The sequence below is a fragment of the Excalfactoria chinensis genome, chromosome 4, assembly GCF_039878825.1.
Source record: "Excalfactoria chinensis isolate bCotChi1 chromosome 4, bCotChi1.hap2, whole genome shotgun sequence".
Lineage (NCBI taxonomy): Eukaryota > Metazoa > Chordata > Aves > Galliformes > Phasianidae > Excalfactoria > Excalfactoria chinensis.
In genome coordinates this window covers 6,606,408-6,620,834 of record NC_092828.1, presented here as the reverse complement: position 1 = coordinate 6,620,834, position 14,427 = coordinate 6,606,408, and positions in this window count along the sequence as shown.

Genomic DNA, 14,427 nt, shown 5'->3' with positions numbered 1-14,427 from the left:
ATTGGAAGGGACACATAATGATCATTGAGTCCAACTCCTAGAGTCCATCAAGTCTAAATCCCAGACAAGAGCTGCAGATATAAAAAAATTCTCCCTAGCTTCCCAAATGCTGCTTTAGTCATGGGATATATAGCAAGAGTGAAAGAACACAGGGAAAGCTCAGTGAGGAGCCAGATTCAAGGATCCTACCTACTGGTTTGTTTTCAGTTTGGTTTCTGAAGAAGGTTACAAGGAAAGAGTTCTAGCAGGGGTTATTTGATCTTCACTTGGGGTTTACTTGTCTTACTGAGGAAGCAAAACAAGGATAAGTCCTGCTGGGACCACCAAGGAATAGTGGAGCTTGGGCAAAAGCTTGAACTGCCTCACGTCTGTGTTCTGTTATATTTTGTTTGCTTGTTTATTTTTAACTGATAACCATAAATGCTAAAAGTAAGGGAAATCTGTTCAGAGAGAACATCTTCATTACACTGAGGGAAATTCCTTCAGAATGGCACTGAACCAATATCATGTTTCATTTTTCTGCATAGGCAGAAAGGGGTGAGGTGCAATGTACCACCCTAAGTGCACATGAATACCCTTAGTCCTTGCTGCTGTTTGTAAGAAAAACTAGCATGTGGTGGTATCCCTTAGGATCTGCTCAGCATCTCTCACCTATTCACCCTACAAAAGCAAGAGCAGGAAAATCAAGGTCACTCTGTTTAAGACCTCTATCCAATGCTCTAAGAGGGTATGAAATAATAATAATCCTCTGGAAATCCTCTTCCTACATTAAAGTTCCTGACATTATCTTGGCTTTTTTGTTTGTTTGTTTCATTTTCTTTATTTTCTGATGAAGAAAAGAGCTGTATTACTTGTTTTCTGTCTATCAGAAGTTGCTTCTGTTTCCACGCTCTGCTAGATAATAACCTCCTTAATGCGGTCTGTAATACATCCTTAATACTGCTGTAAAACTGAAGAGTGGAAAAATTGTGAACAATAAAAATCTCCAGAATTCATTGTAAATAACACATGCACGTATTCCTGCACCTCCACAGTCCGAAACTTTTACCTACAAGACACCATCTGTACACACAGACTTTTTGCCAAAAGGCAGCACAGGTCCAGGAGGAAGTTTCCTGTCTAAAACTGCCTGCTAATAAGCTGCCTTCCTTCCCAAGCAATGGGAACATCAAAGACAAATTGCCTTTGGCTTTGGAAATTAAAAGGAACTATTTAAAAACAGGAGTCCTGTTCCAAAGCATTTGAAAGATTTCATGAAGCGAATATGTTTTGCTGAATTTTGTTCAAACTATCGAACTCCTGCTCCTCTTTAGCAAAGCTGTTTTCATTGTCAGACTGCAAAATGCAACTTTCTCATCCCCGGTGAGGCACTGTTCAGTATGAATGGATAAATTCATTCCTCCACAAGTGAAGTTCATGCACAGGCTGAGTAACAGACAATTGCCGACATGCAAGTGAGCTCCATCCCAAATGTCTGAATTAAATAATTTGTGGGGTATGCAGAGAGGCAAACATTGCTGTTGTTGCAAGAATTCCACTGAAATTGTATTATTTTATCCTCTAAGCATTTACTCTCTACAGTGAGCTTTCCATGAACACACATATATGGCAGTAAAAATTAAAAGGTGCCATTAACCTTAGAAGATTCTGGCTTCTAGGTAGATAAAGGAATCCAATACTAAAGCAGCTGTTTCATTATGTGATATTACTCAGTTGCATGCATTGCTTGAACAACTAAGATCTGGAGAGCTTCAAGCAAGACATTATCTGTAATTCCATAATGAAAACAGAGGCAAGAATAAAAATATTAACTCCAGGTTTTGCACCACAGTCTGGAAATTTCAGCAAGCTGGACTCCTTAATTTCACAGGAGAACTCTACTTGCTGAGTAGCTCTGAAAATTCTGACTGCTATTACTGTTCATCTTGAAGACTGTACAACTCTGATCACCAATGTGATTTATATAGGAATGAGGTCTTTAACCGAATACCTGTCTAACTTCTGCAGACCACACTTTTGAATGTATAAATGTTCAGTGCAGGACACACTATAAACCTCTTCCTCAGTTGAGGGCAGTCCCATCATTAGCTTTTCAAGACTAACAGCCAGGTTTGTAAAGACATTTAATAGTCAATGAGCAAATGATACTGTTCTTAAAAGGTTCCAGCTTCTCAATTACCCTTAATTCATTGCACTGGTGGAAAGGATTGTGGGTGAGGTGGAAAAGGTATAGATGTTGAAAACTACTCAGATTTCTAAAGGTGCCATGGATGACTACCCAAAGCAGGAATAACGCACACAGACACAACTGAAACTACTGTTGGATGTCTAAATCAGCCATAATCTGATGTCATAATGTCATAATATTTTTAAAACAAATTTTGATTTTATAGGGAAAAAAGTTATTAGTTTTCTTTTTGTTTATCTGCTTTTTCACTCCTGAAAAGAAACTTGCATTATAATTTCAATGAAGATGGTTTAAGGTGATGGTGAGGCAGGTTTGTTTGAATCCCGACTGAGAAGCTGGCATTGTTATTTAGTTAGTGCAGCTCAGTGAAATTAATAGCTTGAAATGTTACACTCAGGACAGTGCAGAAAGAAAATAGAAAACATCATCTACCACATGAAAACTGTATCTTATTTCTTAAGTCTTTCTGTTTCAATTAAATTGGAGATTATTGCTTGTATATAAGAAACTTCATTTTTAAATGTGCTTTTTCTACTGAAGCTACTGTTTTCCTGGGGTTTCAACAACACTAATTTTCATTTTATTCCAGCAAACAATAATGAATGCATTGCCAGTGATGTTTGTGTCACTTGCTCCACTGTAATATCTGCCTGTGGGTATTCTGACTGAACAAGCCAGAAAGGTATAATTGTATAACACTATTTCAGTTTTTTTACGAATGATGAGAAAAAAAAAAGAAACAGAGCTCTACAAAAGTCCTTAGAATTGACTCTAAACGAAATTCTGTTTAGGTCCACATACTTCTACTGGTAGTGCATACGAGACATATGATAAGATAATGATAATAATGTCAATTCTCTCTTTCTTAGGCAGGGAATAAGATTACATAGACTTTGTTACTACAGAGGCCTATTGCTGCCGCAAAAGCCTGCGCTGTGAATGAAATGGTATTTGCCTGTTTATGTGAAGAATGATGAAACTTTAAATGAATCATTGACCTTTCTTGAATGACATGTGACCTGTAAGATATCTGAGCTGTATATCAAAAGCAGTTCTTGAAAATTGCCGTCTGCTGACCGAAAATAAACAATAAGATATCAAATATGGTTTGAAAAAAATTGACTTGGTTTAACACTGGGGGGGAAAAAAAATGAATTATTTTGACTCACCAGTCAGAACACATCAATTCATTTCAAATCATCCTTCATCTAGAAACTGGAAGGGCTACTTCTTGGCTTTAAAGCTGCTTATGTCTGAGCAATTGCTATTTACCAGAATGCATGCTTTATTTAAGCAATAACCAGCAGTAATAAAGAAGCTGTAAATGCAGGGATTGTTGGGATGAGATGGATTCTACAAAAAGAGTGAGAATCTTTGTTCTTAACATAGGGATATCTTGTTTGAGTTGAAAGGTCAGCCAAAAAGGTCAAATCACTGAATGGGTCATTTGGGCTTTACTCCTACTCTAGATTTCTCTACTGAAGGAGAGTAGCCCATGAAAAAAGTGTGAGAAGTGAATTTACTAGGGGTGTACATGCTCACTTCCTTGCTGTGAGTTAGCTTCTTTCAGTTAGAAGGCAATCTTCCTTCCCCCATGCTTCTGCGGGACACCAAGTGATGATCACAGATGGCCAGTCCTGAGCTAGAACCTGAGCAGATGTGTTTCAAGGGTTATGTAAAAAATGGTGGCCTTGTAGATTTTACCTTCAAGCTTTGTCCACATTGGTTTTTAACTGTTTCTGAAAGTGCACTCGTTTGTTTTTACTATAGACAACAGAACTGAGGTTACGTGATTTGAATGTAGACTGGACAAAAAAGGGTTTTATTCCCAACAACTTTTGACACTTCACTTAGATAACTTTATTATAAGTTTATTATAAGGAGAAAGACAAACTTCTCTGAAAATGATACAGAGCAAGGAACAAGTTAAATTGCTTTGACTCTGCACATGAAGAGATCCAAGAAAGAGTTTCAGAAGGATCACTAATTAAGGTGGGTGCCTAGAACACCACAGAAGGAACATATTTTTTCCATAGCCAAGAGTTAAAGTTTAATGGGCCCAGTTATATGCCCTAGATGCTTTGGGGCATCTTGAATGGTGCCATTCACCAATGCTGAAGCAGCTGAATTGATCCCTAATTAAACCCAGTCCTGCAGTGTTCACCTAAGAAGGTTGAATAGCTGGAGGAATTGGACTCCTCTTAGTTGGAAACTCTATAGAGAAAGCAATTCCCATATTGCTACAACAGTGTATTTACTCAACTTTTTCATAACTAACTTTTTATTTGTCTCCTCCTGAGGTACATAGCATAAACAAGGGACTTGCAAATAGAGAAGTAAAGGCAAGAACAAGGAAGAGAAGAAGTGGAAAAGACTGGCTGAGAGAGCATGGCTTTTCTGAGATGCATCCTTCTTGAAAGAAAAGAACAGTAAGGAAAAACAAGCAAACAGTGGGCTAGGGTGACCTAGGCAAATGGGTACTTCAAAGGCCTATTGCCCAAATATCGATCCTTACTAGAGCTGACAATTTGCGTTATCCCCTAGGAATGGGTTTCCTGACTTTATGTTTTTTTCACTGCATGTGCTAGAATAAAAACACCCATGGGCCTTCTCTGCTGGGAAGTCAGCAAAGATCAGTCCACTTCTATGTGCATTTTAATACCCATCAGCTGACTCACAGCACCAAATAAAACACAAGCATTCAGCAATGACAGATGGATTTGTTGCCCCGGAGGATTTGGGATCCATAAACCAACAAATGGATTCACTCATCTGTAGAAGTTGTTTTTTCATCTGTGACAGCTATAATACAGATAACATTATTCATTCAAGGTAAAATCCAAATCAACATAAAGGCCATGCACAAATCCTGTCACACGGTTTACACAGACGTCTTAAAAAGCCTTTAACGTAGAGCTTAATTATCACTGAAGCGGTAGGTAGAGCAGCAAGCTGGACCTTGGCCTCAGCTGACCACCTTTAGGTAATTTATGTTAACACTGGCATAAATTCAGAAAAGACAGGTTTCCTCTAAAAGGCACCAAAAAAGATTAGCTAGTTAACCAAATTCATGCATCTTGTTTTAATAGAGTACTGGAATCCTCTTATGGTCCCACACTTTCAATTACATTGCTCAAGATTGCAGACTAACCAGGAGAATATTCTCATGGCCATCTGGTAAATGGCTGGAATAAGGCAACCCGAATGCAAATGGAAAGAACAGTCATTTTCAGCTGAATTTGGCTAAAATTTGCCTCACAATTGGGCTGAGGCTGAAAGGAAATTTACAGAAAGGAAATCTACCAATAAGTCTTTGCTCTTATATGTATGACAAAAGAGAAGACTGCAAAACAAAGGTGAATTCCTGCTGTTCTTTCACATATGTTCGCAGATCTCAGCCCTTCAGAAATTACACCATCTGGTTGAAGAAGACCTCAGGGAGCTCAATGAAGGTATAATAATAAAGCTATTTATACTCTTTAATGCCACACTTTCTTCTTTAATACAGCAGCTATAAGGGCTGTTGCAGAAATTCAGGTGGTCTGTGCCCAAAGGAATGTAGGGACACAGAGGTAGAAGACATTTTTCACTCATAACTATAATCAAATCTCTGTACGTACCCAGCCTGTAATCTGATAAACTTTCAGAACTCCTTGAAAGTCATTGAGTTTGCTTCTCCAAGAGGAAAGCTATTCTAGGTCTTCACTGGTCAGGAATACCATCTGCCTGATGCAGAAATCATCTCTGTTCCAATAAATTTTTTACTACACCTTGATAGGACGTGACATTTGAATGTACTAGAACGACTGCAATAAAAATAATAAACAGCAGCATTAATCACAACAGAAAAAAACGAAACAAAACAAAACATGTAGTCACCTCTCTCTAGCCGTACAAAATATAGGTTGGGCCTGTCTGATTTTATTTATGTACATAGAGGTTCTGGTATTAAACTGGGCTATTAAACACCAGGCTCTGTGCTGGGAGAAAGACAGAGGGATGCCTTTGCCATTCAGGAGGGTCAGTGGGATAGAAACAATGGCCAGTAATCACCACTAATGGTCAGGCCATTAGTACTGATGAGGCACGGATGTCAGAGACCAGGTGCGAGTGACATGGGGGAAGGAGCGAGCACTAATTGCTCTATTCAGAAAATGTAAATATGCTCCCGTGCTATCTGATAGCATTGGAAAGGAGCGTTGGCTACGAAGCTCCCGAAGCCTAGGAAATGATAGCAGAAATAGGCTTCCTAGGTCTTCTGCAGCTTGACTGCTAGAGGGAACTTTATCTGCCTTTGTCTGCCACCAAAGCCTCAGGAGATGGAAGTGTTGTCTTTTCCCAAGAGAGGGTCTGACAGCATAGTTTCATTTCATACCTCTCATATCTCCCACAGCTAACTTACCCTGTTGCACAGGCTTCACATGAGCTGAAATACAGCTACCAATCCTTGCAGAAATGATGGGGCACATAGTTCTACAAAACATGCACCTAAAAAGTCCTTCTAACAGCTGCCCAACACAGCAACACTCTCAGAACCTCCTTTGCTCAAGGAAATACTTTTTTGACTCCATAAAATGTCTTTGGTTGAAAACAAGCCACACAGTTAAACTTGCCTTAGCTTATTTTGACTTACTGTACTTCATATCTCTGGGCCCTCTTGGTATGATTCATCTAGAGCGTCTGTGAGTAATGCTGGGACAAAGAGTACCAGAGAATCACAGAATGGTTTGTGTTGGTAAGAGTCTCAAAGGTCATCTTATTCAAATCCCCCTGCCACAGATCAGGTTGCCAAGGAAATGTAGGAAGACAGAGCTAAAAGGGATCTTTAACTCAGTCACCATAACCAAATAGTTGTAGGTACCTACTATTGCTTTCTTGAGATGCAGATCTTTTCTGGGACTACAGAAGATGTGTGGCTGCTTGGTAAAGAGTAGAGGCTCAATAAAATAGCTGGAGATAAGCGAGGAAAAATCACTCCTCAAAGGCAGATGTGACGCAGTGCAAATTAGAAGACTAATTTTAAGCACTCAGGTGTGTCATTTCTATCACTCTTACTAGACAAGGAGCAGGCATAACTCCATGGCCGCAGATTATCTCTCTCACATAGACTGCCTAAAGCTCCAGGCATTTCTGGGGCTGTCCTTGAAGTTAGAGAACAACTTTTTTTTACTCTAGACTTGGCACTGTTTTAGCTGTATCAGTCTTGAACTCCTGATGCAAGCTCTTAACAGTGCATGTGCCAACTCTGGTACATCCTACTTTTAAAGTTTGATTCAAGGGAAGAAAAATTTCTCATTGATGAAGAGAAGCAGCTGAGGAAGAAATTCTCAATGACATATCTCTCCCACACCCGCGTTTGAAGTTGTAATCTTGCACACACTGAACAGTCTTCCTGTATCCAGGACTGAATCTTACACATTTTCATATAACTGTGATAATAGATTTCATCATCTGTTTGGAAGAACAGAATGAAACATTTATTTTGAGGGAGTTTAAAAGCCATCTGCTGCCTCAGGGAAATCCTTCCCAAGTGAATCCTGGGGAAGTTGGATTTACGTAGCTCTTCTCATGTTGCTATAAGGAATTTCAGCTTCAAGGCCTACAGTACGTCATCCTTACTACTCAGGAGTTTTCAGCCTCAGGACCAGTGGGATTCACCTAAGCCTGCAGAGGAAATATATCTGTTAACTTGCTCTGCATGAACAGAGGGACTTGGCCCAGTGCTTGCAGCTTCTGCATGGCCCTTTGGTCTTTGGCTATCAGGTGGAAGAGATGGTGTGATCTGTAGAATTAGTATAGCAGAGCCTGATTTTCTTCTCCCCTCACTAGAGCCCATGATTATCTTGTCAAATGGCTGCCTTCTGTTCCTCCACCTCTGTCAGCCCATGACAACTCTCTACAGCTCCCTGAAAGGAGGTTGTAGAGAGACAGAGTTGGCCTCTTTCCCAGGTAACAGCAATAGCATGAAAGAGAATGATCTTAAATTGCCCCAGGAGAGATTCAGGTTGAATATTAAAAGACATTTATGCTCAGAAAGAGTAATCAGACATTGAAACAGGCTGCCCTGGGAGGGTATTGAGTCATTGTGCCTGGGAGGGTTCAAGAAACATGGAGGTGTGGCACTGAGGGACGTGGTTATTGGGCATGGTGGGGTTGGGCTAATGGTTGGACTAGATGATCTGAGAGATTTTTTCCAACCTTAATGATTCTATGACAAGCATCATCTCAGTTCTGGCCCTGCTCCCTCATCTTAACTCTTCCTTCCAGTGTGAGCAATGTAGGAAGCACAATATGCTCATCAGTATCAACTCTGATTTGTGCACTGTTTGTGCAACACATTTCACGCACATGCGTGTGCAGCAGATTTATCGTGCAGTATTATTCATATCTCTTCTGGTGGACTAATAAGCAATGGTTCATGCACATACACACAGAGACAGGAGTTTCTCACAGCGCTACTTCAGCTGCAGCTATATATCTTCGAGAGAGCTATTTTCAAAGGCTAACAAGATTCCAGACTCCAGTGGGAGGTACATTTTCCAGCCTGCTTCTTGAAATAATCACTGCAGATTAATTAGTTGTCCTTGAAATTCTCATTTAGCATGTGTGTTGAAAATTAACGAGAACATTCCCAATCAGAGTTTAGCTAGTGAGAAGTTGTGACTCTCTCTCCTATAGCACAATATACAAAATAAAGCAGAAGAATCGCTGTTGTAATACAACATATGTGTGTTTGTGCAACACAAAAACACACACACAACCACACGCACTACTGGTAATTAGAAGGTCACAATGCATTGTTGGCTTTAATCTGCTACCTGTGACATCTCTATTATTTATTACTGAAACACAACTGATATCATACAGGCAAATAACTGTTGTCAAAAGCCACCTTCTACCTTTCCAGCCTGTGTTGCATTCTGCTTGCTTATTTATATTTGCTCATCATTTTGAAGAGTCTGCCTAATGCTTTGAAAACGTTCCCAATGGCTTTGGAAAGTGCATGAAGAGCTTAGAAAAAGGTTCCCAGGTATGGAGAAGGATTTGTAGCACTGGGGAATATATACAGCTTACTGTAATAGAATGCTTAAAGAAGGAACTCTTACAAAAGCAGGAAAGAAAAGGAGATAGCAGGGGAAAAGGGTAAACTGCATTGCTTCGTCTTTACAGTGCAAGTCATATAACAGCAAAAAGAAAGATAACTGATGGGTAGTATTTTAAGGCATATTAACCCAATTACAAGTATATTTTTACAATCGTAGCTCCAACATTTATCACAGTGCATTTATTAGACCTCTGAGCTAGGTTATGTCAAATGAAATGCTGTGAAACTACGGCATTTCATTAAATTGCTGCCGGAGCAGGGTATTCAATCCTGATACTCTAAAACCACATGATTTTATCAAAATCTTCGGAAATTGAAGCAATCACTAAAAGGTGTCGGGAAATTAAAATGTTCTGTCTCAGTGAAAGAGATACACTCCTTGTAACATATATCAGCGGGGTTTTTTTAAAGACACATTACTATGCAGAGAAAAGGCATCAAATACAAGAGACATAGTAGATTCCAGAAAAGTCTAGCTGCTGCCATTTTTCATACTTAAAAATAGGCTGTAAGGGCAAAGGAGCTGAGTTTCTTTCATTATTTTTTTTTTCTTATTCTATACTTGATCCTCTGATTGATTGGTTGTCTGCATAAGGGAAAATCATGCAGGATTTATAGAGTGTTACAGAAGGAAAATGAATGTTTCCAAGCCTAGTTTCTCAAAAGTTTGACACATTTTGTGTGGCTTGTAGTATGTTCAAATCTGGCACGTGGCCTTACAAACAAACATTCTGGGGGATCATAGAGTATTTTAAATAGTCTTGAGTGTATGAAAAGAGCTTGTATTTTCTACATTTCTTAAGGAAGATTTCACTGAAACTGCTATGTTTTCATTCATCAGTATATTCATTAATTAGTATTTTGATCTTTTAGCACCCATAGATGAAAGATCACAAAGATACTACTAAAGAGGAATCCACCTGATTCTATAATGCCATTAAGCACTGCAAAATGAATTCAGAGAAAAAGAAGGCATTTCAGAATAAACATATTTTATAAATACACGATAAGTTACTCTAGGAATATATATGGGTGCTCAGTGCTATTATAGACATCCCAGGGCATCGTAGAATAATAGTTGAAAGTTTGAGCTGGAAAGGATATTTGGAAGTCATCTAGTCCAACTCCCTTGCAAGTACAGCTGCAGCTTGATCAGGTGCTCAGAGCCTGGTCCAGCCAGAATCATGCAGTGTCTCAAGCTACAGTTCCAGAGGGAAATGGATCTCCCACAGATCCCATCTATGGCTATCAGCCCTGCATGCTAGCAGTGTTTTGGATACCCTGGAGCATCTAAAGCGGCATTGTATGCATGCACTTCAGGCATCTCAATCTCACTATAAAAGACTATCCAAATCACGGAAAAACAGAAAATAAGACTTCTGTGAACTACCTCTATTTTGAAGATTATGCATAGCAATGTGTGATGATGTCATAAAAAACAAAGAGAGTTCTGTCTGCATCTCACTCCACATGGTGCTGCAGTCTGTCTCTATCCAGTTACTCTGCCAAGGTGATCAAATACAAATGCATGATTCCCAACTCAACAGCACATCTGTGCAGGAAATGACCAGCACACAAGGGACAAAAGTTACAGGAGAAGCAGGCTTCAAGGAACTGTCCATCACTCTTGGAAAACCTGGTTACAAGAAGATCTGGAGTGAAAGCGTCTCCACTTTGTGTGCCTTTGTGCCTCAAATGCTCCAGCACCTGGAAAGGAAAAAAGAAATTATGATCCTGATTTTATTCTTGGATGCTAACAGCCACTCTCCTCTATCAGATTGGGTATTTCTTCTCAGAAAGAGTGGTGATGCATTGGCACAGGCTGCCCAGAAAGGTGGTGGATTCACCATCCCTGGAGGTGTTCAAGAAATGTGGACAAATGGCATTGGATGATGTGGATTAATGGGCATGGTGAGAATGGGCTGATGGTTGGCCTGGGTAATTTTAGTGGTGTTTTCCTACCTTAATGATTCCATGGTTCTATTACACATTACACCTGCAAACTGCTGCCTACACAGTGCTGCGAACAAGTCAGGGTGAGGGACATGCAGAGCCAGAGTGATGTCTGATGTGTGAGATGGAGTAGGACCACAGTATGCCCATGGTTTTCTGCAGATCATCCAGAATGTTTTAGGAAATTAAATGGTGTTACAGACACAGATGAAAGCAACAACAACAAAGACAACTGATAAGATCTCTGTGAGAACCTTTGAAAAATGTTGTTCAGAGCATCAGGCTTCTTGACCTGCTCAGCCCCCACCTCTTCTGCTAATAGAACATTGCATCTCTCTTACTGCTTCATCAACATTTTATTTCAAAACACCCCTGCATCTCCTTCTTTGCTGTGTCTTATGTGTATGAATGTTTCCAGGAACCTATCTTTATTTGCACCAGAGGCTTTACAAGAACCACCATTTGGAAGTGATGCCCTTGCCAGAGCAACCAAGTAGATACCATAATGCCGTATGCTTACAAAAGCTTGGAGATTTGCATTTTTATTTGACAGACAATCTATTGACCTCAAGAAAATGGATTTTTTTTGAACTTTCCTCCACAGTTTTGTCTACTGTTCTGCATTTGGGATTGCTTTCCCATTTGGAGGCGTTCATGTCTCCAGTCAGGTAAAAATGAACTACAGAAAACTTTAATTCATTGCTATAAGGAGCATGTTCCCTGCTATTCCTGTATTTTAAACAGAGGTCAGCTGGCTCACAGTAATTATCAAATTATTGATTTACTGGGTTAAAGCCGTTTTTACAATTGCTTTAGAGGTTTAACAGTGTTGTATTTCTTCCGCATCTGTACCTGATGTTATCCCCGATTGCACAGAATGAACTCACACTGTGTGAAAATAACAGTAGTGTCAAGATTGCAGCAAACCAAAATTAACACTGTGTAAGTAAATACAAATAACACGCAAGTGGCAGTCCCCTGTGCTCTAGACTTTTTCCCATAATTTATTAAAAGGTGGCTGACAAAGTTGGCCTTTTAGCATCATTCCAAGCTTCAGTTTAAGTGCTGCTGGTAAAGCAAGAGCAGGTAACCAGTCCCCAGTGCACTGAGCAAAGAGCTGTGCTGCTGGAGTGTGCCCTCTTTAATGAACTGACACCATATAATGAACACAGCAAAGAATTTAAAGCAATTTGCTGGAAATTGCCTCTAGGAAGAACTACCTATAGCATGGAGAAAGGTCTGTGGGATCAGAGGACAGAGTGCTGCCTGGGGAGTCACAAATTTCTGACCAAATGGCCAAAGCCCATTGAATGAGTCTCAGGTTGATGACTGCCTGTGGTAGTGCTCCTCTTAATTAGGACTCTGATGACAGAAGCACTGAGGATTGTCACAAAGCCTTCCCACAACACTGAGCAGGAAGGAAAGTAAAATCCAAAACCAAAATCAAATACTGTGCTCACAGCTGTGCTGCAAAAAAGATCAGAAAACAGAAAACCCAAAGAACTAAAAAGCTGTTCTGTGCTAAATAAATATCGAGTCCATGTAGGATGGCAAGGATGTGGTATATCCAGCAGAGAAAGAACTGCTGGTGCTAAGCCTTTGACTTCTGTCATCACATTTCTTCCCTTGCCAGCTAACATAACCTCCTGGTACTGCTCAAGGTGCAGGACAACTGCCCATGCTTATATTCTATAGGGTAGATTTTCCTGGGCAAAACATAATGACTTGTGTTAATAAAACCACAACCTTTCAAGAAACATTATTTTCTACCTTTTTAAAATAATAATTCTTTTCCCCCTCCAAACTGGAAATGGAGAATTACTATTAAATTCACTGTTAAGAACCCAGCTAGAAAAAAGCCTGCTATTTTGCATCTACTGGGTGTGGGAGGTCTTCGTTCTTGGTGCTTCTCCATTGACTCACTCCATCTCACAAGGCCTTGAAAGTCAAGTGAGCAGCAACTATCCTGCCCACCTCATAGCCTGGCCTGAACTGGAATAATCAGGTACACATGTATTTCTCATGTGCATGTATATAAATATATGTATTCATTAGCTGAAATTCAGGTTCTAAATTGTTTGCCCAAGAGCCCAAGACCATAGACATGCTCAGTCCCACCACTCTTGATGATATGTGCTTGTCTCCTGTACATTTTTTACTCAGAAGCTGCCTTGGTGCTTGCAGTGTCTCGCTCAAGCCCTGCTTGGAAAATATTTTGATCCATTCTACCATAAGAGAAGTGAAAATGCTCCCCAGGGGCAGATAGGCTAGGCACAATTCCATGATTCTCCCAGTAGTTAGCTATAAATATTCTGCACTAATCTCCACTGTCTCAGTTATTGCTCATGCCACACTGTCCCACAGTTAGTGGGAACCACAACACACCCTTAACCAGCTCTTTGGAAGATCACACTGACAGATACAGCCCAAGACATGCCAATTGAGTTCTTCCATGCTGGTTGCTCCTGTCATTTGCAATTAAAGAAGCCTCCTGGAAGCATTCTGGGCAGGTGCCAGTGACTGGCCACTGTTCTTGCCTGATGTACCAGATTAATCAGTAGCTGAGGCTGCATCCGTGCTCCTGCACCACTCCATTTCCTCATTCATAATCTGATCCCCAACAGCATGACAGCACCAGCATCTGTTGTTGGATGTAGGAGTGGTGTAAGTGGAAAGCATGGAAGTAGTGAGATACATAGTTGTTTCCACTCACAAAGGAAAGACTCCTCTGAAGCCTTCATGTCCTTGGATGACCAGACAGACAGGCTGCATAATCATTTGGCTGCTGCAGACAAATACATACACACTCCAGTTCAACATCCACTAGGACTCCCTTTTACACCAGTGCGCTTTGAATATGGGCAGTGCCCCAAACTAAAGCCTTTTGTGCTCAGAAGGTTGGGAAACCACCATCTACAGAACCCTTCTAAGGTGCCAGGCTTGGAGCTGGTTCCTTTGCTAATATTTTTGGGCACTGGAGAAATTCAGACACAAGTCCCAGAACCTTTCTTAGCACTTACTGTTTGCTCTGAACAGCCTTTCTAAACTCAGAGGGAAAAACAACAACATCAAAAAGCAAGCAAATGAACAAAAAACCACACAAAACTTCAACCATTGCATGTATACTTTGAAAATCAATGTCCCAGAAAAACCTGAGAACAAAGTCTATCTTCCTCCACTC